We start from the raw sequence: 15,743 nt of genomic DNA, 5'->3' as shown, positions 1-15,743 counted from the left end.
AAAAAGAATTTGTTATTCAGATAAGGGGTTTTTTTTGGAATTAGGCCAAAATAAACAAATGTTTTAAAAACTACCAAGAAAATACAGAGAAAATTCTTAAGATGGAAATAGTTATGCTCACAACCACAGTGATGCTGTGTATTTAAACTGATATACTGTAATGTAAAAAACGTATCAGGTTGAGCTCAGAAGATTCAGGTACAAATCTTCTCCATTTCTGATTTGTCAGGGCAGACAGAGAGGAATATGATTTGGAAGAGCAATATAATACTCAGCAATCGCTTTGAGAGAAAAATAAGTGGCTCTATAGTTTCAAAGTCAGAGTGTTAAATTGGGTTTATGATATAAGCAGCATATACTGGTAGAATGAGATAGGGTGATGTGAAGTAAAGTTAGAGCGATACGATATTGGTGGTTGTTCAAACAGGAAGGATACTGTCTTCTAGAAGCTTCAGTAGCAGGAATTAGGGATTCCATTTTTGGGAAAAATGGTAGAATATAATGTTATAGTGGGCCTAGAACCAAGACATTAAGCCATTTACTTGTCTAGGACTCATTATAATCATTTTCTAGGTACAGGACGGATCCTAGATGAGAAGTTGTATTAGTTGTCTGTTGCTGCATAAGAAATTAGTACAAATGTAATGGCTTAAAACAGCATCCCTTTATTAGCTCACAGTTCTATAGGTGGGGATACTGGCATGGAGTGACTAGGTTCTGTGTTCAAGGTCTTAAAGGTCTGAAATCAGCATTTTTAAACCCTTGTCAGATAATTCTAACATCTAATTCATCTCTGTTGGCATCATCTGTCACATCTTATTCAAGCTGTCATGTATCTGGTTCTTGGTATAAGTAGTGATATTTTATTGTCTTTTGGACATTTTGGCTATTATGTTAGGATACTTTGGTCCCTATTTAAAGTGTTTTGTTTTTTTTAAATTTTTAGCAGGCATTCACTCTTTATAGGTTTGGCACACATTTCCTGTACTTTTATGGACGGTGGTTCCATGATAACCTAATTTTCTGACCCTTTGTGGTACTCTTTTGGTCTGTTTCTCTTGTGCAGGTGGGGTTACCTCTGGTCCCTTCTCATGCTGCTTATGGGGTCTGAAGTATCTTCCCCAGGATACGGCACTTGGTGCTTCTGGTGAGGGAAGGGAATCTCTGGAACACGTGATGAAGAGTCCTTCCTGGGCCAGGCACTTGTGACAGGGTCTCCCTGGACTGTAAGGAGTGGAGGGTGCTTACCAGGTTGAGAGCTTTCTGTGGAGGGATCTCCGTTGCCGGTACCAGCAAGTTGCCTGGTGTTTCTGGGGAGGGGAGAGGAGTCTCAGGCCCATCTGAGGAGAGCATTGTCCAGGTGGGAGCTTTTTGTGGTAGGAGCACTTTTGCTGGGACCCTTAGCCACTGATGTGTCTGGGTGGTGAAGGGGGATCTCAGGCCCAGTGGGGAAGGAAAGCACTTTCCCTGGTCACTTAGTGTCATCAGGGCTTCCAATTGTTCGTCGTTGCAGGTTCTGCAAGGCTCGCCTGGTGTTTGGGGGATTCCCATTTGATGTGATGGAGGAAGAGCCTCTTTGAGCCACTTCCTGTTACTAAGTTGGGAGTTAGGAAATGCTGGGCCTGGATCACATTTTTTTGTTGGTAGAGGGTCATAAGGTGCCCTGCCATGAGGCTGTTCATCCATTCTGAGGGTCCCTAGGCAATTCACCTTCTCTAGACCTTTCAGAGATCTCCTTTGGTTGTCTCATATTATTTCCAGGATATATAGTTGTGCGTATAAAGGGGGAGCAGGGAGAGGGAAGTATAAACCATCTTATCTGGATTAGAAGTCCTCTGTGTGCCTTTTAAGTGCTCACCTGATTAGGTCAGGCTCACTCTGGATAATCTCCCAATCAACTGTGCTATATATCATAATCTAATAATGGGAATGATATTCCATCACATTCACAGGTCTCATACTCAAGGGGAGGGGCTCCTACAAAGATCATTGGGCATCATCTTAGAATTCTGTCGACCACAGAAAGTGAATGTGAATGTACTGAAGCATTAATTAAGCAATTATCATCCTTTGGAAGGTTTTAATCTGTTAGGATAGTATGAAAGCCAAGTACTGTTATAATTATTCTACTCACTTTAAGTGAAGTATATCTGATATCAAAAATACTTCCTAAAAATCAGACTATTCAAACAACTTTCAGAAGTTAATGTAAATTTCAGAGGTTTGAGCCAAGCCTTCATTTCTGGCCATGCAGATATCTTCTGTGTGAAAAATATGCTACCTCAAAGATGTTTTCAAAAACTTCACCACCACTCCCCATTTATATTTTGTAGTTATGTGCAAATACTGTGGCTGCCAGCAATTCACAGAGAAAAGAAAGGTCAGTGATGTTGCTGACTTTAACTTTTTAGAGAAGGTGTATACTTAACACTGCCTACATTTGTATAGGCTGCACATTGCACAAAATTTCTGATTATTGCTTTAGGTTATAATACAATGTACTCTCACCTATACCAGGATTGAAAAATTTAAGCAAAATTTTCTGGACTGGCCAATACAACCCCCCAAAAATAGCTTTCAGGCTGAATTAGGAGAAAAATCCTTCACTATGTTTAGGTTGGAAGGAAGCATGACCTAAATTTTGATTTCAAATACTCGGGGTTTTGGGTGATGGTTTTACTGGGGACAGTTGGAATTGAACTATGTAGACATGTTTCCTGAAGCCAAGTTTTACCTTTAAGGCTTTCATATTGCAGCTTGTGAGGCTCCAAGCAGCAATTGGCTACTTTGGGTCATTCACATGAATTCACTCTTAATCATATGATTGAGTCATATATAAACCATAAAACCCTTTATAAGAAATTAGAATCTGTTTTAAAAATTAATTATATGAACTAAACATATATAGAAAGAAATTGAAGCTTGAATATATTGAAGAAGCAAAAATTAAAGACATACCTATAACTGCCCTTTATCCTTAGTTGTTTACAATCACAGCAAATCAAAGTGTGACATGTTTAAGAGAAAGGTAATTAAGTTCTAAGGCTTTGTCATCTTATCACTTTTAAAAATACAAGATCTGAGTAAATGAAAGGAAAATAGAGAGGGTTGTTAAAGAGCTGAGTCATAGAGTGGAATAAAGAACAAGCGGAAGCGGAAGAGGCAAGAAAGCATACACAGGCTGGGTTTGAAGAGAGTTGGGAATGCTGGTTGTGGTAGATGGTCTCTGATTTGCTTACCGGATCTACTCGCTATCCTTCTTAACCCTGCTTCGTGATTCCAGGAGGCTGATCTTTATCAGCTTCATGGACCAGTCTCTCTGTGTCTTCAGGTTGGGTTTGGTTAATATGAACTACTGATAAGTGATTAGAAGTCAGGAGGAAAGAAGGCAAGGGTATTTATTTCCATGATCTGCCCCCTTCCAAACTTTAGGTTGGCAGTGGATGCCATTTTCTAAGGTTACATCTCTTGTTGGGTGGGCTTCTCCTATAACTCGAAGACATTCTGGGTTGCAGGAACTGCTATCTCTCTATGCCCCTTCAAACCTAGTGGTTATAATACTAGCTTCTCACAGCTGCTAGCCTCAGGGTACTTCATCATCTCTTGGTTTCCCTTCATTCTTTACACACTTTAGTCTCTTCATTAAATGCTATTCCATCACTCTTTTAAAGTGTGCCATCAGTTTTTAGCTAGAACTGACTGATACATTGGTAGTGGGGAATAGGCGAAACGTTAAGGTAGTGTTAGGGAGGTGGGATAAACTGCTGTGGAGAGAGATAGGAAGAGAAGGGTTTCAAAGCTTTTTATGGCATTCTAGGAATGTAACATGACTTCTTTATGTGAATGACTCTAATGTAGTCTTAAATGGCTTCTTAATTATTGATATTTGGTTGGGTTTCTGTTTCTTTGCATGCACAACCAGGATTGAACAGGGCTAAGAGATGTCTGGGATTTACATAATGAGATAATACTACTAGGATCTATCTAGATTCATTATATCATATTAAGACATTTCTCCCATGGAATCAGGAACATCCCAACCCAGTGCACATGCTAAGTTTTTATTGAAATTCAGTGAACTGCTATGGTGTGAAATTAATTTTTATTGTCAGTCCCCTGCGTCGGCAGGCCGAATCTCAAGCCCTGTGCCACCAGGGAAGCCCTATAACACTTTATATAGCTGAGAATTCATCGATCAGGATTTTCACTCTCATTGGAATCCACTACTTGCCTACGACAAATCGGACATGTAGAGTTCTCAGACAGCCAGCGATCAATGCAGTGAATGTGATATTCATGGGAGCAAGGTAGTATGCGAAGCTTGCTGTTTTCTGTGTACTCTGTAAGGCAAATGCTACAGGCTTTTAGTGCATCATTTTCACCAAAAGATCTTACAGCCAAGCTGTCAATCTGTGCTTTGGTGAGTCCTGTAGTTTGCAGATTATGGGAGGACCCAGAGTCACTTTCATCATATATTATTAGGCTAATTTGTCTAACCCCTTGGCTGGTCTCTGATGATAAGTTTGTTTCTTCAATGCCTTCAAACATCCGTGATCTAATTCCTGAATTTTCATCACTTGAGCTGGAACCAGAAATAGGACTAGAACTGGAACTAGACGTACAATTGGGGCTTGAATGCCAACTCAGTGTGGAACTTGAATGGGTATCATAGCTAGCATTTGAATCAGAACCAAATATACCACTACTACTACCATTAGGTGACTCTAGCCATTCCATGTTTTGACTTGGAGGTGAGACACTATGCTCTAAATTACTGTCACTGTCCATAAGGTTATTTGAGTTACTAAATTCTGTCATTGTCTGCCTTAACGTGCTCTGAGTTGGAAGAGATGTTGTATCATTTAAGCTAGTATTTAACGTTCTGCAAACGGGATTTCTAATGGTATTGACATAAGCTCTCACACCTGCCTGCTCAGAATGTGAATACATATGCCTCAGTCCTCGTTCACTTTCAGAAGTGACAGTGTTGTTTGGTGTCTCGGATGTTAACTGAGTTCTACTAGCTCTGCTGTCTCTCTGAGAATATGCTCCAGAATGAACTTGTCCTACTTCAAGATTGAAGGGTATGGTTGGATATATTTCCCTCATTCCCCAAGATTCACCACTGCTGGTTGTATCTGGAGAATTTTCTCCATGAACGGCATTCCTTGTTCTAGAAGTTTCAATAAGACCGCTATTTTGCAACTCAAATCCAGTCATTTGCTGTGTCAATATTTCTTGGTGATCAGTTCTAGAAAATCTCGCATTCTCACTTAGCAGAGGCTGCTCAAAATTCTGAGAGGGTATACTATGATTAAGTCTTTGTACAATTTCCCTAAGTGAATGTGGAGGCGACCAACTTTCAATTCTTGCTCTGGTTCTCCGATACTCTGGACTCCTACTTCTTGCTCGTCTCTGACTTGTGGTAGGTGGGAATTCCATTAATGTTTCAGTTGTATCTTGTTCAGGCATAGATGGTCTTGTAAATATTGATTCAGATTGTGGACTTTCCACTTGCCTTTGGCTGTCTTCCATATTTTCTCTTCTGGGAAGTCTTGCAGATGCTACATATTCATTCTCTGGATTTGGACTCCCATTATCAAGGTTAGCATTTATTTCTAAACTGAATATGAACTGATCACTTTTAGGATTAATTTGGCTCTATTCTCTCCAAGATTGGTTTTCTCTTTGTCCACTTGTCATATTTTCAGTTTGTCCAGAACAGTTAAGCCAGTCTATTAGAGAGTCACCACTAGACACGTCATCTGAAGAGTCTCCTCTGTCTGTTAACAAAAAAAATGGGGAGGGTGCATAAAAAACCACCAAAATTAGAACCATCATAAAATAGCACTCTGAAACTTTGTTTCAAAAACAAACAAAAAATGAGAACTTAAATACTCAGATGTTTTCAACTGATTTCACATTTATAGAGTTAATATTTTATAAACTGCACTGTGTAGATTTATAAGTAAAGGTAGAAAAGTTTCGATTCCATCCAAAAAGAGTGAGCTAATCCTAGATAAACTTAGAGAATTTTTTAAAAAGGGAATCCGGAGGAAGTCTGTGTTTCAGTATTTCATCATATACACAGCCCTGTGTACCACTGTCGGAGGAATGTCAAGAGACTTTTTTTTCAGTCCACTGTCAAAACACTAATGCAATTAAACAAGGTAAACACCAGTTAAGGTGCAATGCTAGTAGTTTAGTTCAATTTACATTATTGTCTAATTTTCATTAGTCTCCAACATGACTACTTGTAGGCTCTTCACTTATGTGCTTTTGATAATAGATAAGCTGTTTTAAAATATAAGGTTATTGCCCAAACATAAACAAGTTTTATAGGTTTAAAAGTGTTTGCATTTTGAATACTTCTTAATGTTACCAAGATTTTTAATTGACATTAAATTGAAGGTCAGATCAAATGAATAGACTGAACCTAGCATGGTACATATAAGACCATATTCAAGAGCCAAAGTATTATAGTATCCTCTTCATTAGACAGCAAAATCCTCTACTTCACACTGGAAGGGAAGGCACCAGACCTGAGGTCCGAGCAGGGTTTCTCAGCCTTAGCACTACTGACATTTTGGTGCTGGACAATTCTTTGTTTTGGGGAGCTATCCTGTGCATTGTGGGATATTTGGCAGCATCCCTGGCCTCTGCCCACTAGATGCTAGTAACACCCATGCCTCCCCTGTGACAACCAAAAATATCTCTAGCCATTGTCAAATGTCCCCAGGTGTTGAAGAAAGCACAATAGTCCCCAGTGGAGAATATTTCTGTTTGCTTTTTTTACATGTCTATGTAGAAAAAATAATTCAGGAAGTAGGAGGGACTTTCAGTTGAGGTCGAAAACCAAGAAAAATACAAATAGGCTACTTTGCACTGTTTCCCAATTAAAACAACCCAGATGTGAATCAGGAAAACAAACAAACAGACCTTGACATGCTCACCAAAAATCAAGTAAATGCCAGTTCTTTTTATGAGAAGTTACTTACCAAATTAATGTAAGTCACTTCTGTATAATTTACTCTTTACTATTATGAAGTTACTATTTCCTATTATGAAGTTCCTTATTCATCCCATCCGATTCCCTCCAAAAGCAAAATATACCTGTATTTTCATCTGAGTCTTGTGGGGCGTTTTCTTTAATTAGCTGAAGTCTTCTCAGCAACTCTTCTTCCGTACTTTCACCTGGAATGCCTAGAAGATTGTTGTCTCTCATAAGTTCGTAATCTTCTTCACTCAGATTATTTACGAACCTGGAGAAATCTTCTTCCCGAACCAATCGGTCCGTTTGACTTATGTGTTGGGCCGAAACTCCATCTCCTTCATCGTTGGAATCCGAGCTTTCCACCTTAATAAACAAGTGGAAAATTATCTGAAATTCACGACGTGGTGTTGAAATTCACCAGTGGTCGTTTCGTTTTCTTCGCTTTCTACTTCCTGCCAGAGTGTCCGGTTCCGACTCAGTCGGATGACCCTCCGCACAGATTCCTCCCTTCTCCCTTCCCGACTCAGTTCTGTGGCCCCTGGTGACGCAACAGTTGGGAGCCGCCTCTAGCCCAGAACTTGCTAGACGTTGCCTAGGCACCCATTATCTTCCCCGCTGTTACCGAGTAGGGACTGGATTCAGGTTAGGTTTCATTTCATTCAAAACCAGCCAATGTTACTGAGGGTTTATAGTGTACCAAGCACCGTGCTTCACCTCGTTTCACCCACAGGAGCCTATTCTCAGGTTTTCAGGCTCTGATATGCTCTATTTATTCGTTACATTCCATATGACTGCCTTCTTCAAAATGCCATGCCAAAGTCAGCCTAGTTCAATGCAGCAATTCTCATTTTTAGGTGTCCAGGGACCTCCGCCTTTTCTCATGAATTTCTCAAATCCTAGACTCTCACTAAGAAAGCCCACAATTTTTGATAATTTACCAGGGCCCTGGCTGAGTCTCTTTAGTGTGTCCTCTCCCTTTTAACTGTTAATGGCTTCATCTTGAATTATATGGTCCTTTAGTCTTGTTTCAAACAAACAAGAAACACCAAAACTTTGGCAGGCTTTTCTGCTCAGCCAGGGAATTCCTTCTCCACAAAAGCATCAGGTTCATTTTTGTCCTCCTTTCTCATAAATATTATAAATAGTACTTAAGCAAAACTAGCCAGAACATCACAGGAACTTTTAGGACAGATACATAATAGTTACTTTGTCTGCCACAGTGAGTACTGACTTTGCTGATTTTGTCGCATGTATCACCTGAAAGGCTTGGTTAAAATAAAATAATGCTCATTTGCAATGCTATCTGGAGGAGACCTCTAATTCACTCTCAGTACACAGCTTAGAAGTTTAAGGAGCTGTGTAAATTCACAGTTGTTGTTTTGTTCACGGTCCACAGCAGGCTTTCTTGTTTGTTCTCAAGGAGATGGAAGGATGGTAACTTTACTGGTGTGACAGTGAAGAATCTAAGTCTATGTCTTGCTTTTGACATTTGTTCCATGCCTTGTTTAACTTAAGCTAGAAAAATCAATCTTTCCCCTCTGAATCAAATCTCAGCAAGACTTTGGATGAGAACAGAATCCCCTAGACTACCCTGCCTCCTTTATGGACTTCTGAGTGTATTTGTTATCTTTTACTGAAGTTATTCTTTTCACAGGGGAACTCTGTTGTAAACTTGTTTGCTGTGTCTCAATCAAAACTAGCAGTATTATGAAAATTCAGCGTGATTTGTACTCTTGATGCAGGAAACCCTCACAATCGTTAGTGTTCTTGAGAGTGATTGATTCAGTTTAATTCAATTCAATCAATTCAAGTGTCAAGTATGTTTAGCATTTGTTAAATGTCAGTCATATTATCGGATATTAAGATACAAAGATGAGTATATTTAAGAATCTGTTGTCATTAGAGTATAACAAACAATTGAGCTACACAGAGGTAAAATTACAGTTTTGAGGAGAAAGTGATTTGAGTGAGAGAGAAAATCGGTTTCACTGCATTTGGGGTTTAAAGGATGAACAGGAGTTTTCTAAGTGAATGAAAGGGGGAAATATTTTCAAAAGTGAGAACAGCAACTGCTAACACTCATAAAACAACAAGGATAGTAGATTTTAATTACTAAAAAAAGACATTAGTTAAATTGGCAGAGCAAGGTCAAAAAATGGAGACCTTTAGGACATGTTTAGAAGTTGGACTTTATCATTAGTGCAATGGAAAGATGTTGAAGTCTTTAGACAGTTGATGGTCAAATTTGCAATTTAGAAATAATATTGATAGTAGTGTTGAGGATGAATATGAAGGGCAACAGTTCAGATGGGAGGGTCAGAAATAGATAGAGGGCAGCCTAGGCTAGTGATGACAAGGATCTGAATCAGGGCAAAGGAATATGATTACAATGAAGGACTTTAACAGATCTCTAGGCAGCAGAACTGATTAAACCTAGTTATATATGGGAAAGAGGGAAAAGTGGGGAGGGGGAATATATGAGGGAAAGGCAGGGGTCAGGATTACTTCTGTATTTCTGTCTTTGCTTAGTGGACAGTGGTACCAATAAGAAGTAACACCTGATTCTGAAGTTGTATGGTTTAGCTTAAGAGGGAGCATGATTGCTTATGATTAGAATAGTATGCAAGTTACCTGAAGATTCAGAAAGTCTTACAGTCATTCCAAATTTAGGTACAGAAGCACATGAACTAATAGCCCCGGATGTTTGGTGTTCCCTGTAGTTGGCTCTCAGTGTCAATGACTCTAGCTTCCTGAACTATTTGTTCCTGGTTATGTCCCAATTCTGGTGCAAGTAACAGGGTATAGGGATCATCATCCCAGAGACCTACTTATTGACCTTGATTATTTAAATAGAAGCCACCAATACAGCTGTGCTTTACACTTAGTTCTCTCATGTCTTGACTTTCCTTCTGAATATTGCAGTGTAGGTTCAGTAGTTTTTCCTCTGGATGGCAATATTGCTGCTTTGGCCTTTGTTCTATCCCTTGTCTTGATATCAGAAGTCTTCTGAAGATATTTTTTCTTCACTTCTCATTTCAGAGATGGGAGATGCATCAGGAAGTCCTGAGGTTGACTAGAGCATCACTCTAAGTTGAGTTGGAGGGGAAGAGGTTGAAGATGGAAAGCTGCTTACTTTCAATCAGAGTCAAGCACTTAAAAATTTGGCCAATCCGGGCCTCCCTGGTGGCGCGGTGGTTGGGAGTCCGCCTGCCGATGCAGGGGATACGGGTTCGTGCCCCGGTCTGGGAGTATCCCATATGCCGCGGAGCGGCTGGGCCCGTGGGCCATGGCCGCTGAGCCTGCGCATCCGGAGCCTGCGCGTCCGGAGCCTGTGCTCCGCAACGGGAGAGGCCACAGCGGTTGGAGGCCCGCATACCGCAAAAAAAAGAAAAAAAAAAAAAAAAAAAAAAAAAAATTTGGCCAATCCATTGTTTATGATGTGGTGAAAAAATGGGGTGTGTGTGAGCAGATTTGGCTGTTCTTTTATCCTGGTTGTAATAATGGAGTTTTGTAATCAAGAGTTTTCTTTTACTGACTCTGTCCAAGGAAGCTTCTGAACAGATTCTATGACTCAAAGGGAGACTGAAAATAAGCAAGAGATAGCATTCTCCCTGAATATGGGTAAAAGGAGTTCCGTGGCTTTAGAACTGTAAGAAATGATCAAGACATATATTCCAGATACCTATTGCAGTATAACAGACCATTCCAAAACGCAGTGGTAGATACAATAGAAACCATGCTGTTATAGTCAGGACTTTGTGAGCTAAGAATAAAGATAAAGAATACTGGGGATGGCTCATCTCTGCTCCATCATGACTGGGCCTCAGCTGTGGTGGCTTGAATGATTGGAGATAGATTAGACAACTTGACTGGTGTCATATGTCTGGGGCCTTGGTTCTGGCTAAGTTTTCTTTGAGTCACATCTTTTGGTGCTGAAATGTCCAACCAAGATGGCATCTTCATTCACAAATCTGGGGCTTGAGTTGGGCTGCACAGGCTGAAAAATTTGGGGCTGGCTTTCCCTGTGTCTCTGTCTTTCTCCATGAAATTTCTCGGTGTAGTTTTGGAGTCTTAGCCACCTGGATATCTCAAAATAGTTGAATTCTTACATAGTGAGTGGCTTTACCCAAAGTAAACATCTCATGAGACTTGGCTGGAATCTGTAAGTCTTCCTATGACTTAAACTCACAAGTGCAAGAACACCTTTTCTCTTGCATTCTGTTGATTGAATAAGCCACTGTATCAGCCCATATTCAAGAAGTGGGACACCACATTCTACCTTTCAATAGAGAGGTAACAAAGATTTTATGGTTGTATTTAATGTACTATAGCACATGATGAAAAAAATCTTATAATGATGACTTTTCAGTTGAAGTGGAAATTAATCTCTCCCTCTGTTTTCTGAATTGCATTATTCTCTGGGTAAAAATAAAAAAAGGGAGGACATAAAATCTGAAGTTCTTTGCATTCAGCCTGATTTTAAAGATACCAGATTAAGGATCTTTTTATTATGTAATAGTTTTCCCACATCAGAGACCATTGGTAATATCAAGAGCTATTTAGTGAGCAACTGTAATTGCTAGACACTCTGCTTGTGTTTTAACTTATTTGATCTCAAGCCCCATGCAAGATAGGTATTACTATTCTCAGAGATAAAGGCATTGAGGCTGATGCAAATTAAGTGATTTTCTCAAAGTTACAGTAATAGATAATATGTTTAGATTCAAACAAGGTCTATAGGATGACTCTCCCTGTTTCGCTCTACTCCGCTATGTTTAATGAAAACACAATTTTAGACATCATTACACAAACGTAGTAAAATCTCAGTTAAATGAGATGCTTGAATCATGCTTGATCATTTTCGTGTGCCATTTCAATTCTGCTTTGGGGTTAGTCTAGAATATCTTCGTTTTAACTTAATAAAGAGTAATTTTAAATCAAGAAGTAAACATAATTAAAGCTTGATAAGATATTTCATATATTTGTGTCTTTTTCTTTCCCACCAGAAGGATGGGTTAAAAGCTTGAAAGCATTGATGCAGAAAAATGAATCTAAATATGCATGTCTCATGGAATCTACTGGAATTGGTTCTTTGACACAAATACTTGTTTTGAATCTAAACACGAAATTCTTGTTAATTGAAATCACACCCTTTCCACTTACATAGGCTTGACACTAGGAATTAGTTTCATCTCTTCCTTATTCTTACCTCTAATTATGGAAATAAAAATGTATTTATTTAGCAAGGTCTCATCCCTCTTATGATTTCCTTTCTTCCCGGTTCTGCTCAGATTTAAACTTTTGATAGCTTTTCTATTAGTGCCGTGTCAGTGGATAGTTTGCTTCTATGCTTTCTCTAGTTTTGAGCCATTTTACACACTTTCTCTGAGGCATGCTCCAGGTTTCTTATTCACAAGCAAGTTAGTTCATATTTCCGCACATTTGTTTATTTGTAAAGTCTTACCTCCTAGATTATTGTAATAAATAAATAAACTTACATATACATAAATAATATTCTGTTTGTTACCTATATAGATATATTTAAAGATGAATTTTACGGTTCCAAGGATGAAACGGATATCAGGTTTCTCAAAACAAATGAACACAGAGAACACAAAATGAATAAGCAACACAAAAGCTCACAGTTTATGAGCAAAACCAAATTAAGCAGGCCTGCTGTATACAGATTCACAGGTTGTGCCCTCTAAAATTCCCAGGGGGCACCATTCATGTAAAGAAGAAAGTGAATGACACTCCTATAAATATGCAGTGCACCACCTGTACAACTGAACATGCAGACCCTGAAAATGAGCTTTAATGCTATCTTCTGCCTTCCTTCGACCCAGTAGGGAGAAGAGAAGAGGATAATGAACTCAGGGAGAGTAAATAGTTACTTTATTACTTGTTCTTCTCCAGGCCTAGAATTTTATATGCTCCTATTGAAGGGAGGTTGGTGATTTTGTTCAGTAGCCTGCAGACACAGGGAGGTGCACTGCCTCTTTCACCAAGTATTTACACCAGTAGGTGTAACCACAATGGCAGCATGTGGTGTGGGTAAAAATGGTCACCTCACATCTCTGTCATGTCGACTCTCCCTTTTATGGTGCTAATTGGGTGTTGTAGTCGCTCTTCTGGAGAGTCATTGAATGGTCAGTCTGGGTTGTCTATTCAAAGAAACTCACCACATTTTCAAATTACATTACAAAAAGGCCCCTACATTTCAGGCATACCATTTTGCTTAAATTCAAACTACTGTACTATAATCAAGTTGCCTCTCTTGCTTAAGTCTCAATATCCACAAACCTCAACAAATTCAATGGACAGTAGGTTGACCAAAGGGTGAAAGTTTTTTAAAAAGTAGCATTTGTATTGGGAGCAGAGTTTGGGTTTCCTTATGGTCGGATTTCCTGGGGCCTCTTTAATATTCAGGCTAAATGCAAGCTCTTATCCACACTATTAGAATGCATCCTCTATCTTCAAACACATTTGACAACTTATTGCATATAGAATAAAGTAAAATGTGTAGTAAGTCCTTACAAAAATCACTCTAGATTTGCCAACATTACTACATTTTCATCTTTCAAACTTCAGTTTAAATGTCACTTCCATGGAAAGGTCTTCCTGACCAGTTTATCTAAAATAAAATTGTGCATGTCATGCTCTGTCACAGACGCTTTTCTCTTCCTCCAATAAACTGTATACTATAAGAATAGTGATCTTTATAGCTCAACCTGTGTTTTCCATCTATTCAGTTCCTTAAAGTAGATACTAAATGAATATGCGTTGGAGAGTGAAATAAGTAAAGTAAGGAAGAAAGGCCAGAGGGAGGAAGGGAGGAAGGAATTGCCTCTGGCAAAGATTCTCTCTCCGTCTTTTTTCATTCTGGCTGCTGTAACAAAATGCCACAGACTGGGTAGCTTATAAACAACAGAACTTTATTTTGTAATGTTATGGAGGCCTGAAGTCCAAGATCAAGATAGCAGCATGGTCTCATTCTGGTGAAAGCCCTCTTCCTGATTCATAGCCAGAACCTTCTTGCTGTGTCCTCACATGGTGGAAGGGGGCTAGTGAGCTCTCTGGAGCCTCTTTTAAAAGACATTGATCCCATTCATGAAGGAATTTGTGGCATCTAAAAAATACAACCAACAAGTGAATATAACGAGAAAGAAACAGACTTACAGATGTGGTGAACAAACTGGTGGTTACCTGTGGGGAGAGGGAAGGGGAGAGGGTAGGGGATTAAGAGGTACAAACTATTATGTATAAAATAAGCTACAAGGATATACTGTACAGCACAGGGACTATAGCTAATATTTTATGATAACTATAAATGGAGTATAACCTTTAAAAATCACAAATGACTATATTGTACAGCTGTAGCTTATATTGTATACCAACTATATTTCAAAGAAAATAATAATAATAGTCACAAAAAATCTGAAATAAAAGGCATTAATCCCATTCATGAGGGTGCCACCCTCATGACCTAATCACCTTCCAAGGGCTCCACCTCCTAATACCGCCAATTTGGGGGGTTAGGATTTCAACATATACATTTTGAGGGAACATAAATATTCAGACCATAGCACTCTTCTTTGACCAAACTTGAGTCAGGCTTCTCTGAGTCCTCTTTCTAACTAGTCCCTGACCTTAGGCTCTGTCCTTGGCCCATTTAGACTAGTATTAGCATGAATTCTGGTGGGTCAGTTTAGCAAAAATCCTCTACCCTTGATATATGATCAAACTCTTTATCCCTCACCCTTCATGTCTTATCACCCTAGCCTGACTACAGAAAAAACTTCTGTCAAATTGATTTAGCCAGAATTCTCCTTACCCCTGATGTTTCCTCTTAGTAATTTTCTACTGACCCCCACCCTGCTCCTTGCCTTTATATCTCTACTTGTTCTTATTATATTAGGAGTTGAGCCCCATCTCCCTCTCCTACTACACAGCCCCTCTGTGGTAGTCTCCCTGACTTATCCTTGCTATCTTTAACAACTATCATGTAGACTTGGTTTCTTCAATACCTTCAAGGCTTTCCTTACCTACATCTCTCTGCATGTGCTGTCACTTTTTCCATGCCTTTGTTCACATTGTAATCTGTGCTTGCGATGCCCTACCCTTTATGCCCTAGTTCATATCAAACCTCTCTGCAATATCTGTACCCTTCTAGTCCTGTATTAAATACACTGCCCTTCAAGATGGCCTGTAAAACTCCTGTTTGCATAAATATTTGCCATTTTTCACCTTCCTCTTTCCTCTTAGACTCTTAAATAGAACAATGTGTGCACTTGCCTTCTACTAGATTGTAAACTGTAGTGATGCAAGAAGTAGGCATCATTATGTGCCCCTCTAATGCCTAACACCAAATGTTATGCACAGTTAGAAACTCAATAAATACCTGATTAGTTGAACTATGGTCCTACTATATAGTGAAAAATTCAAAGGCTATTGAATTGGATTCTGATCTCCCCCACTCATGAGCTGTGTGACATTGGGTAAGTTATTTAATCTCTCAGTTTTAGTTTCATTATTTGTAAAAGGCAGTGATACCTAAATGGGTTGTGGTAAACTTTAGTGACATTCTATGTAAAATAAAGTAAATGTGATACTATATGTAAAGGTGTCTCCTGCTTAAGGTCAGGAATCCATTTGTAAAAATCAAGCAGTTTTTGTTCAAATGTAACCAGGAAAAAATTTCCTATTATTTTAATGGAAACCTTTAGTATGTTTTATATGTTAGCCCAAC

At 39.1% G+C, this 15,743-nt stretch overlaps 1 pseudogene across 1 annotated transcript in view; it reads right to left on the bottom strand.

Moving 5' to 3' along the window:
* Positions 1-2,001: 2,001 nt before the first annotated feature.
* The window catches only part of LOC309807166 (E3 ubiquitin-protein ligase RLIM-like), a 54,064-nt pseudogene continuing 40,322 nt past the window's right edge, over positions 2,002-15,743 (bottom strand). The window contains exons 2-4 of the transcript in view: positions 7,114-7,357; positions 5,274-5,783; positions 2,002-2,009 (exon numbers count right to left, since the gene is read on the bottom strand). The product of the transcript in view is annotated as an E3 ubiquitin-protein ligase RLIM-like (transcript). The remainder of the gene's footprint in view (positions 2,010-5,273; positions 5,784-7,113; positions 7,358-15,743) is intronic.

This window comes from Mesoplodon mirus (assembly GCF_964341445.2).
Source record: "Mesoplodon mirus genome assembly, chromosome: 1".
Taxonomy (NCBI): domain Eukaryota; kingdom Metazoa; phylum Chordata; class Mammalia; order Artiodactyla; family Ziphiidae; genus Mesoplodon; species Mesoplodon mirus.
The sequence above is the reverse complement of the archived record's forward strand: the minus strand, read 5'-3'. Positions and strand labels throughout refer to the sequence as shown.